This window comes from Tenrec ecaudatus, chromosome 1 (assembly GCF_050624435.1).
Source record: "Tenrec ecaudatus isolate mTenEca1 chromosome 1, mTenEca1.hap1, whole genome shotgun sequence".
Classification (NCBI taxonomy): Eukaryota; Metazoa; Chordata; class Mammalia; order Afrosoricida; family Tenrecidae; genus Tenrec; species Tenrec ecaudatus.
The window spans coordinates 296,216,320-296,226,778 of NC_134530.1; positions in this window are offsets into that span (position 1 = coordinate 296,216,320).

Below are 10,459 nucleotides of genomic sequence, written 5' to 3' on the forward strand. Positions count from 1 at the left end.
ACACACACACACACTCACACCCTTGGAGAACATCTGCAGGGCTTCTGACTTCGTGTACTTTTTACACACTCACACAGACACACACAAACAAACACACACCCTTGCAGTATCTCTGGATGACTTCTGAATTCGTGTCCTTTTTACAAACACACACACACACACACACACACACACACACACACACACCCTTGCAGAATCTCTGGATGTCTTCTGACTTCGTGTTTTTTTCCACACACATACACACACACACAAACACACACTCACACCAATGCAGAATCTCTGGAGTGGGTTTGAATTCATGTCCTGTTTACACATGCACACACACATACACATCCCCTTGCCGAATGTCTGGAGGTCTTCTGGTCGTGTCCTTCTTACACACACACACAATCATACCCTTGCAGATTCGGCAGGACTCCTGATTTTCAATAATTTTTTACACACGCACACACACAAACACACACACACTCACACTCATACCTTGCCGAATCTCTGGAGGGCTTCTGACTTCATGTCCTTTTAACTTTCTCACGCACACACACACACTCACACCCTTCCAGATTCTTTAGAGGACTTCGCACTTTGGGTCCTTTAAACACACACACACACACACACACACATGCATACCATTGGAGAATCTCTGGAGGGCTTCTAAAGTCATGTCCTTTTTAAATACAAACACACGCACATCCTTGCAGAATCTCTGGAGGGCTTCTGACTTCGTGTCATTTTTACACACAAACACACACAAACACAGTTGCAGAATCTTTAGAAGGCTTCTGACTTACTGTACTTTTTACACACACCCACACTCACACTCAAACCCTTGCTGAATCTCTGGAGGGTTTCTGACTTCATGTCCTTTTTACACACACACACACACACACACACACTCACACCCTTGACGAATCTCTACAGGGCTTCTGATTTCAAGCCCGTTTCACATATACATATACATTCACACCATTGCAGAAACTCTGGAGGGATTCTGATGTCGTGTCCTAATTACACACACACACACACTCACACACCCTTGCAGAACATCTGGAGGGCTTCTGACTTCGTGTCCTTTTTACACACTCACACAGACACATACAAACATACACACACCCTTGCAGAATCTCTGGATGATTTCTGATTTTGTGTCCTTTTTAGACACACACACACATACACACACACACCCAGGCAGAACCTCTGTAGAACTTCCGACCATTGTCCTTTTTTAAAACTCTCACCCTCACACACTGTTGAAGAATCTCTAGAGGGCTTCTGACTTCGTTTCCTTTTTACACACAAACACACATACACACCGTTGCAGAATCTCTAGAAGGCTTCTGATGTACTGTCCTTTTTTCACACACATGCACTCACACTCATAGGCAGGAAGAATCACTAGGGGGCTTCTGACTCCATGTCCTTTTTACACACAAACACACATAAACACCATTGCAGAATCTCTAGAAGGGTTCTGATTTACTGTCCTTTTACATACACACACACACACACACACCTACACACTATCACGCACCCTTGCAGCATCTCTGGAGGGCTTCTGAATTCATGTCCTTTTTGGACACACACAAACACACATACACACACCCTTGCAGAACATCTGAGGGCTTCTGACTTCGTGTTGTTTTACATAATCACACAGACACATACACACATGCACGCACCCTTGCAGAATCTCCGGAGGACTTCTGACCTTTGTCCTTTTTAAAAACGCTCACCCGCAATCATTGTTGAAGAATCTCTGGAGGGCTTCTGACTTCGTGTCCTTTTTACACACACAAAAACACACACACAAACACTTGCAGAACCTCTGGAGGGCTTCTGTTCATGTCCTATTTACAAACGCACACACTCATACCCTTGCAGATTCTCTGCAGGACTTCTGACTTCGTCTCATTTTTACAAACATACACACACTCACACTCAAACCCTTGCCGAATCTCAGGAGGGTTTCTGACTTCATGTCCTTTTTACACACACACACACTCACACACACACAGACACACTCACTGCCTTGCCGAATCTCTACAGGGATTCTGATTTCAAGTTCGTTTTACATGTACACATACATTCACACCATAGCAAAATCTCTGGAGGGATTCTGATGTCGTGTCCTTATTACACACACATACACGCAAACACACACACACACTGTTGGAGAACATATGCAGGGCTTCTGACTTCGTGTCCTTTTTACACACTCACACAGACACACACAAACAAACACACACCCTTGCAGTATCTCTGGATGACTTCTGACTTCGTGTCCTTTTTACAAACACACACACACACACACACACACCCTTGCAGAACTCTGGATGTCTTCTGACTTCGTGTTTTTTTCCACACACACACACAAACACACACAAACACACACTCACACCAATGCAGAATCTCTGGAGTGGGTTTGAATTCATGTCCTGTTTACACATGCACACACACATACACATCCCCTTGCCGAATGTCTGGAGGTCTTCTGGTCGTGTCCTTCTTACACACACACACAATCATACCCTTGCAGACTCTGCAGGACTTCTGATTTTCAATAATTTTTACACACGCACACACACACTCACACTCATACCTTGCCGAATCTCTGGAGGGCTCCTGACTTCATGTCCTTTTAACTTACTCACACACACACACACACACTCACACCCTTCCAGATTCTTTAGAGGACTTTGGACTTTGGGTCCTTTAAACACACACACACACACACACACACAGGCATACCATTGGAGAATCTCTGGAGGGCTTCTAAAGTCGTGTCCTTTTTAAATACAAACACACGCACATCCTTGCAGAATCTCTGGAGGGCTTCTGACTTCGTGTCCTTTTTACACACAAACACACACAAACACAGTTGCAGAATCTTTAGAAGGCTTCTGACTTACTGTCCTTTTTACACACACCCACACTCAAACCCTTGCCGAATCTCTGGAGGGTTTCTGACTTCATGTCTGTTTTACACCCACACACACACACACACACAAACACACACACAGACACACTCACACCCTTGCCGAATCTCTACAGGGCTTCTGATTTCAAGTTCGTTTTACATGTACACATACATTCACACCATAGCAAAATTTCTGGAGGGATTCTGATGTCGTGTCCTTATTACACACACATACACGCAAACACACACACACACACACACACTCACACCCTTGGGGAACATCTGCAGGGCTTCTGACTTCGTGTCCTTTTTACACACTCACACAGACACACACAAACAAACACACACACTTGCAGTATCTCTAGATGACTTCTGACTTCGTGTCCTTTTTACAAACACACACACACACACACACACACACCCTTGCAGAATCTCTGGATGTCTTCTGCCTTCGTGTTTTTTTCCACACACATACACACACACACAAACACACACTCACACCAAGCAGAATCTCTGGAGTGGGTTTGAATTCATGTCCTGTTTACACATGCACACACACATACACATGCCCTTGCCGAATGTCTGGAGGTCTTCTGGTCGTTTCCTTCTTACACACACACACAATCATACCCTTGCAGACTCTGCAGGACTTCTGATTTTCAATAATTTTTTACACACGCACACTCACACTCATACCTTGCCGAATCTCTGGAGGGCTTCTGACTTCATGTCCTTTTAACTTTCTCACACACACACACACACACTCACACCCTTCCAGATTCTTTAGAGGACTTCGGACTTTGGTTCCTTTAAACACACACACACACACACATGCATACCATTGGAGAATCTCTGGAGGGCTTCTAAAGTCGTGTCCTTTTTAAATACAAACACACGCACATCCTTGCAGAATCTCTGGAGGGCTTCTGACTTCGTGTCCTTTTTACACACAAACACAGTTGCAGAATCTTTAGAAGGCTTCTGACTTACTGTCCTTTTTACACACACCCACACTCACACTCAAACCCTTGCCGAATCTCTGGAGGGTTTCTGAATTCATGTCCTTTCTACAGACACACACACATACACACACTCACACCCTTGACGAATCTCTACAGGGCTTCTGATTTCAAGCCCGTTTCACATATACATATACATTCACACCATTGCAGAAACTCTGGAGGGATTCTGATGTCGTGTCCTAATTACACACACACACACACACACACACACACACACACACACACACACACCCTTGCAGAACATCTGGAGGGCTTCTGACTTCGTGTCCTTTTTACACACTCACACAGACACATACAAACATGCACACACCCTTGCAGAATCTCTGGATGTCTTCTGACTTCGTGTTTTTTTTACACACACCAACAAACACACACTCACACCAATGCAGAATCTCTGGAGTGGGTTTGAATTCATGTCCTGTTTACACATGCACACACACATACACATCCCCTTGCCGAATGTCTGGAGGTCTTCTGGTCGTGTCCTTCTTACACACACACACAATCATACCCTTGCAGATTCTGCAGGACTTCTGATTTTCAATAATTTTTTACACACGCACACAAACAAAAACACACACTCACACTCATACCTTGCCGAATCTCTGGAGGGCTTCTGACTTCATGTCCTTTTAACTTTCTCACACACACACACACACTCACACCCTTCCAGGTTCTTTAGAGGACTTCGCACTTTGGGTCCTTTAAACACACACACACACACACACACACGCATACCATTGGAGAATCTCTGGAGGGCTTCTAAAGTCGTGTCCTTTTTAAATACAAACACACGCACATCCTTACAGAATCTCTGGAGGGATTCTGATGTCGTGTCCTAATTACACACACACACACACACACACACACCATTGCAGAACATCTGGAGGGCTTCTGACTTCGTGTCCTTTTTACACACTCACACAGACACATACAAACATACACACACCATTCCAGAATCTCTGGATGACTTCTGATTTTGTGTCCTTTTTAGACACACACACACATACACACACCCACCCAGGCAGTACGTCTGTAGAACTTCGACCATTGTCCTTTTTTAAAACTCTCACCCTCACACACTGTTGAAGAATCTCTAGAGGGCTTCTGACTTCGTTTCTTTTTACACACAAACACACATACACACCGTTGCAGAATCTCTAGAAGACTTCTGATGTACTGTCCTTTTTTCACACACATGCACTCACACTCATAGCCAGGAAGAATCACTAGGGGGCTTCAGACTCCATGTCCTTTTTACACACAAACACACATAAACACCATTGCAGAATCTCTAGAAGGCTTCGGATTTACTGTCCTTTTACATACACACACACACACACCTACACACTATCACGCACCCTTGCAGCATCTCTGGAGGGCTTCTGAATTCATGTCCTTTTTGGACACACACACATACATACACACACCCTTGCAGAACATCTGAGGGCTTCTGATTTCGTGTTGTTTTACACAATCACACAGACACATACACACATGCACGCACCCTTGCAGAATCTCCGGAGGACTTCTGACCTTTGTCCTTTTTAAAAACGCTCACCCACAATCATTGTTGAAGAATCTCTAGAGGGCTTCTGACTTCGTGTCCTTTTTACACACACACAAACACACACACACACACTTGCAGAACCTCTGGAGGGCTTCTGTTCGTGTCCTATTTACAAACGCACACACTCATACCCTTGCAGATTCTCTGCAGGACTTCTGACTTCGTCTCATTTTTACACACATACACACACTCACACTCATACCCTTGCAGAATCTCTGGAGGGATTCTGACTTCATGTCCTTTTTACACACACACACACACACACAAACACACACACAGACACACTCACACCCTTGCCAAATCTCTACATGGCTTCTGATTTCAGTTCGTTTTACATGTACACATACATTCACACCATAGCAAAATCTCTGGAGGGATTCTGATGTCGTGTCCTTATTACACACACATACACGCAAACACACACACACACACACACACCCTTGGAGAACATCTGCAGGGCTTCTGACTTCGTGTCCTTTATACACACTCTCACAGACACACACAAACAAACACACACCCTTGCAGTATCTCTGGATGACTTCTGACTTCGTGTCCTTTTTACAAACACACACACACACACCCTTGCAGAATATCTGGATGTCTTCTGACTTCGTGTTTTTTTCCACACACATACACACACACACAAACACACACTCACACCAAGCAGAATCTCTGGAGTGGGTTTGAATTCATGTCCTGTTTACACATGCACACACACATACACATCCCCTTGCCGAATGTCTGGAGGTCTTCTGGTCGTGTCCTTCTTACACACACACAAAATCATACCCTTGCAGACTCTGCAGGACTTCTGATTTTCAATAATTTTTACACACGCACACACACAAACACACACACACTCACACTCATACCTTGCCGAATCTCTGGAGGGCTTCTGACTTCATGTCCTTTTAACTTACTCACACACACACACACACACTCACACCCTTCCAGATTCTTTAGAGGACTTTGGACTTTGGGTCCTTTAAACACACACACACACACACACGCATACCATTGGAGAATCTTTGGAGGGCTTCTAAATTCGTGTCCTTTTTAAATACAAACACACGCACATCCTTGCAGAATCTCTGGAGGGCTTCTGACTTCGTGTCCTTTTTACACACAAACACACACAAACACAGTTGCAGAATCTTTAGGAGGCTTCTGAATTACTGTCCTTTTTACACACACCCACACTCACACTCAAACCCTTGCCGAATCTCTGGAGGGTTTCTGACTTCATGTCCTTTTTACACACACACACACACACACACACACACTCACACCCTTGACGAATCTCTACAGGGCTTCTGATTTCAAGCCCGTTTCACATATACATATACATTCACACCATTGCAGAAACTCTGGAGGGATTCTGATGTCGTGTCCTAATTACACACACACACTCACTCACACACCCTTGCAGAACATCTGGAGGGCTTCTGACTTCGTGTCCTTTTTACACACTCACACAGACACATACAAACATACACACACCCTTGCAGAATCTCTGGATGATTTCTGATTTTGTGTCCTTTTTAGACACACACACACATACACACACACACCCAGGCAGAACCTCTGTAGAACTTCCGACCATTGTCCTTTTTTAAAACTCTCACCCTCACACACTGTTGAAGAATCTCTAGAGGGCTTCTGACTTCGTTTCCTTTTTACACACAAACACACATACACACCGTTGCAGAATCTCTAGAAGGCTTCTGATGTACTGTCCTTTTTTCACACACATGCACTCACACTCATAGCCAGGAAGAATCACTAGGGGGCTTCTGACTCCATGTCCTTTTTACACACAAACACACATAAACACCATTGCAGAATCTCTAGAAGGGTTCTGATTTACTGTCCTTTTACATACACACACACACACACACACCTACACACTATCACGCACCCTTGCAGCATCTCTGGAGGGCTTCTGAATTCATGTCCTTTTTGGACACACACAAACACACATACACACACCCTTGCAGAACATCTGAGGGCTTCTGACTTCGTGTTGTTTTACATAATCACACAGACACATACACACATGCACGCACCCTTGCAGAATCTCCGGAGGACTTCTGACCTTTGTCCTTTTTAAAAACGCTCACCCGCAATCATTGTTGAAGAATCTCTGGAGGGCTTCTGACTTCGTGTCCTTTTTACACACACAAAAACACACACACAAACACTTGCAGAACCTCTGGAGGGCTTCTGTTCATGTCCTATTTACAAACGCACACACTCATACCCTTGCAGATTCTCTGCAGGACTTCTGACTTCGTCTCATTTTTACAAACATACACACACTCACACTCAAACCCTTGCCGAATCTCAGGAGGGTTTCTGACTTCATGTCCTTTTTACACACACACACACTCACACACACACAGACACACTCACTGCCTTGCCGAATCTCTACAGGGATTCTGATTTCAAGTTCGTTTTACATGTACACATACATTCACACCATAGCAAAATCTCTGGAGGGATTCTGATGTCGTGTCCTTATTACACACACATACACGCAAACACACACACACACTGTTGGAGAACATATGCAGGGCTTCTGACTTCGTGTCCTTTTTACACACTCACACAGACACACACAAACAAACACACACCCTTGCAGTATCTCTGGATGACTTCTGACTTCGTGTCCTTTTTACAAACACACACACACACACACACACCCTTGCAGAACTCTGGATGTCTTCTGACTTCGTGTTTTTTCCACACACACACACAAACACACACAAACACACACTCACACCAATGCAGAATCTCTGGAGTGGGTTTGAATTCATGTCCTGTTTACACATGCACACACACATACACATCCCCTTGCCGAATGTCTGGAGGTCTTCTGGTCGTGTCCTTCTTACACACACACACAATCATACCCTTGCAGACTCTGCAGGACTTCTGATTTTCAATAATTTTTACACACGCACACACACACTCACACTCATACCTTGCCGAATCTCTGGAGGGCTCCTGACTTCATGTCCTTTTAACTTACTCACACACACACACACACTCACACCCTTCCAGATTCTTTAGAGGACTTTGGACTTTGGGTCCTTTAAACACACACACACACACACACACACAGGCATACCATTGGAGAATCTCTGGAGGGCTTCTAAAGTCGTGTCCTTTTTAAATACAAACACACGCACATCCTTGCAGAATCTCTGGAGGGCTTCTGACTTCGTGTCCTTTTTACACACAAACACACACAAACACAGTTGCAGAATCTTTAGAAGGCTTCTGACTTACTGTCCTTTTTACACACACCCACACTCAAACCCTTGCCGAATCTCTGGAGGGTTTCTGACTTCATGTCTGTTTTACACCCACACACACACACACACACAAACACACACACAGACACACTCACACCCTTGCCGAATCTCTACAGGGCTTCTGATTTCAAGTTCGTTTTACATGTACACATACATTCACACCATAGCAAAATTTCTGGAGGGATTCTGATGTCGTGTCCTTATTACACACACATACACGCAAACACACACACACACACACACACACTCACACCCTTGGGGAACATCTGCAGGGCTTCTGACTTCGTGTCCTTTTTACACACTCACACAGACACACACAAACAAACACACACACTTGCAGTATCTCTAGATGACTTCTGACTTCGTGTCCTTTTTACAAACACACACACACACACACACACACACACACACCCTTGCAGAATCTCTGGATGTCTTCTGCCTTCGTGTTTTTTTCCACACACATACACACACACACAAACACACACTCACACCAAGCAGAATCTCTGGAGTGGGTTTGAATTCATGTCCTGTTTACACATGCACACACACATACACATGCCCTTGCCGAATGTCTGGAGGTCTTCTGGTCGTTTCCTTCTTACACACACACACAATCATACCCTTGCAGACTCTGCAGGACTTCTGATTTTCAATAATTTTTTACACACGCACACTCACACTCATACCTTGCCGAATCTCTGGAGGGCTTCTGACTTCATGTCCTTTTAACTTTCTCACACACACACACACACACTCACACCCTTCCAGATTCTTTAGAGGACTTCGGACTTTGGTTCCTTTAAACACACACACACACACACATGCATACCATTGGAGAATCTCTGGAGGGCTTCTAAAGTCGTGTCCTTTTTAAATACAAACACACGCACATCCTTGCAGAATCTCTGGAGGGCTTCTGACTTCGTGTCCTTTTTACACACAAACACAGTTGCAGAATCTTTAGAAGGCTTCTGACTTACTGTCCTTTTTACACACACCCACACTCACACTCAAACCCTTGCCGAATCTCTGGAGGGTTTCTGAATTCATGTCCTTTCTACAGACACACACACATACACACACTCACACCCTTGACGAATCTCTACAGGGCTTCTGATTTCAAGCCCGTTTCACATATACATATACATTCACACCATTGCAGAAACTCTGGAGGGATTCTGATGTCGTGTCCTAATTACACACACACACACACACACACACACACACACACACACACACCCTTGCAGAACATCTGGAGGGCTTCTGACTTCGTGTCCTTTTTACACACTCACACAGACACATACAAACATGCACACACCCTTGCAGAATCTCTGGATGTCTTCTGACTTCGTGTTTTTTTTACACACACCAACAAACACACACTCACACCAATGCAGAATCTCTGGAGTGGGTTTGAATTCATGTCCTGTTTACACATGCACACACACATACACATCCCCTTGCCGAATGTCTGGAGGTCTTCTGGTCGTGTCCTTCTTACACACACACACAATCATACCCTTGCAGATTCTGCAGGACTTCTGATTTTCAATAATTTTTTACACACGCACACAAACAAAAACACACACTCACACTCATACCTTGCCGAATCTCTGGAGGGCTTCTGACTTCATGT